At 49.5% G+C, this 2,500-nt stretch overlaps 1 non-coding gene across 1 annotated transcript in view; it reads left to right on the top strand.

Moving 5' to 3' along the window:
- The first annotated feature begins 1,365 nt into the window (after positions 1-1,365).
- The window catches only part of LOC143221230 (large subunit ribosomal RNA), a 4,008-nt gene continuing 2,873 nt past the window's right edge, over positions 1,366-2,500 (top strand). The window contains exon 1 of the ribosomal RNA XR_013011750.1: positions 1,366-2,500. This exon is cut by the window's right edge and continues 2,873 nt beyond it. This is a non-coding gene — a ribosomal RNA (large subunit ribosomal RNA).

The following is a 2,500-nucleotide window of genomic DNA, read 5'->3' as shown; positions in this document are numbered from 1 at the left end:
AATATATATATATATCTAGTTTCCACGAGAGGCGAAGTAGGGATTGGTATTTCTTACGTTCGGACTTGCGTGAGTGTTTTTACGGTGTCGTGAGTCGTATTGAAAATACGACCGCCCGTAAGGCACCGCTTCGACGAGGATCTCCAAATCTCTCACCTTCTCTGCGAAACGATTCGCCTTGCGGAAAGAAGCGTTTCCACTCATGAACATTTAACGCGCTCCCGACGTCGCCTGAAATGATGCGTATATACGAAAGAGGTATATTTACAAGAGTCTCGCGAGACTACAGAGATGGACACACAAATTATAAAAGAAAGAAAGAATACTGTGTGGCACACAGAGTGTGTGTGGTGTGGCAATGTTAAGCCCCAGGGAGAGAATATGCCTGTGCGTGGATGAGTTTCTTAACTCTACGTTATAATTGCCATACGGCGGAGGGTCGTCGTTGCCGGCGATTTCGACAAACACACATTCCTTTTCGAGTCTTCGAGGGAAGAGACGAAAGAGATCTCTCGTTCTATCGCGAACGCTTTGATGATCGATGGACAGCGGAGCAAAGCGCAGCAATGTGCGGGATGGAGCACGTCGTACTTGATCGGGTCGGAATTATTCCCCGTCGTCGACGTGTCCTCGCTAATCTGTGCGATTGCCATTCCATCGCCACGTTCGCGTTGAATCGTATTGATGACGGCCTATGTGCGTCTTGAGATCTTACTCTCTTTCTCTCGTGTCTCTAATTTGGTTTTGTGTTTGATCGATGATAAATCGTTTCGTGCGCAACGTTTCTGTACCCCCGTGGTTTTTGGTTCAATTATACAAGAAGTAGAGAGAAAAAGAAATCCCACCGGGTTATATGTATTATTATTTTTTTTTTTATAATAATATGTATACTCCTCTATTGGCGAGGCTTATTTCGAACTTGATTGTCACACGACGCAAAAGACACACTTGTGTGTTCACGCACGGAACAGCACCGCGGAGAGAGAAAAGGTATATCCAATGATGAAAACCTTTATGTCGGTCGCCCCATGTCTTTTCTTTTCTTCATTGTCGATTCGTGCGGAACCGCGCGATCTGTCGGTCGTCCAGTCCCCGAAAGTTCTTTTCGACGGACGTTAAAGTTAACCGGCCAGATCGTCTAGCGAGAGTTTCCGATCGACGAGAGATGAAGAAAGAATTATATTGACACTTTGGTGTGGCGCATAAGGCATATATCGGTTTTTTGTTTACCTTTTTCTCTCTTCTGTCGTGTAGTGTTGTTTCGTTTTCTTTTTTTTTCTTTTTTTTTTGTGCTTTGTACGTTTTCGCGAGTACTACTTTTACGCTCTTTCGGCCGAAACACACAAAATTTTGTATCACGTACGACGACCTCAGAGTAGGCGAGATTACCCGCTGAATTTAAGCATATTACTAAGCGGAGGAAAAGAAACTAACAAGGATTTCCTTAGTAGCGGCGAGCGAACAGGAATTAGCCCAGCACTGAATCCCGCGGTTCTGCCGTTGGGAAATGTAGTGTTCAGGAGGGTCAATTTATCCCGAGACGTCGAACCGCGTCCAAGTCCATCTTGAATGGGGCCATTTACCCGTAGAGGGTGCCAGGCCCGTAGCGACTGGTACGCGTTTCGGGAGGACCTCTCCTTAGAGTCGGGTTGCTTGAGAGTGCAGCCCTAAGTGGGTGGTAAACTCCATCTAAGGCTAAATATGACCACGAGACCGATAGCGAACAAGTACCGTGAGGGAAAGTTGAAAAGAACTTTGAAGAGAGAGTTCAAGAGTACGTGAAACCGTTCAGGGGTAAACCTGAGAAACCCAAAAGATCGAATGGGGAGATTCATCGTCGACGAGGCTGGCTTCCGTTGGTGCGCAGATAGCCCGTAATGGGCCACTTCGGTGGTTCCAGTGCGAGGGTACACCATCTTCGGCAAATGTTCCGGTCGCGTAGTCGTGCACTTCTCCCTTAGTAGAACGTCGCGACCCGTTGCGTGTCGGTCTACGGCTCGAGTTGTTGCCTGTCGTGTCGCCTTCGTGCGCACACGGCAGACGCTCGATCGCCTGGCCGGCTGCGTGACGGTACTCTGACGGTATCGGGCCGCAACCAATCCATTTTCGAATGTGTGTGCGTCAGGCCCGCCGCAAGCTCGGTTAGTTTGTCACCCGGATGGTACGGACCTAGCGCCGGCTCCGGGCCTAACCAGCTGTTAGCAGGCGGTGTCCTCGGACTGGCCAAGCTTTGAATTACCGGTCAGCGACGCTACTGCTTTGGGTACTCTCAGGACCCGTCTTGAAACACGGACCAAGGAGTCTAACATGTGCGCGAGTCATTGGGACATGTAAACCTAAAGGCGCAATGAAAGTGAAGATCGTACCTTAGCGTCGATCAAGGGAGGATGGGCCGCGTCACGATGCGGCCTCGCACTCCCGGGGCGTCTCGTTCTCATTGCGAGAAGAGGCGCACCCAGAGCGTACACGTTGGGACCCGAAAGATGGTGAACTATGCCTG

This window comes from Lasioglossum baleicum, unplaced genomic scaffold, assembly GCF_051020765.1.
Source record: "Lasioglossum baleicum unplaced genomic scaffold, iyLasBale1 scaffold2097, whole genome shotgun sequence".
NCBI classification, from domain to species: Eukaryota; Metazoa; Arthropoda; class Insecta; order Hymenoptera; family Halictidae; genus Lasioglossum; species Lasioglossum baleicum.
The sequence above is the reverse complement of the archived record's forward strand: the minus strand, read 5'-3'. Positions and strand labels throughout refer to the sequence as shown.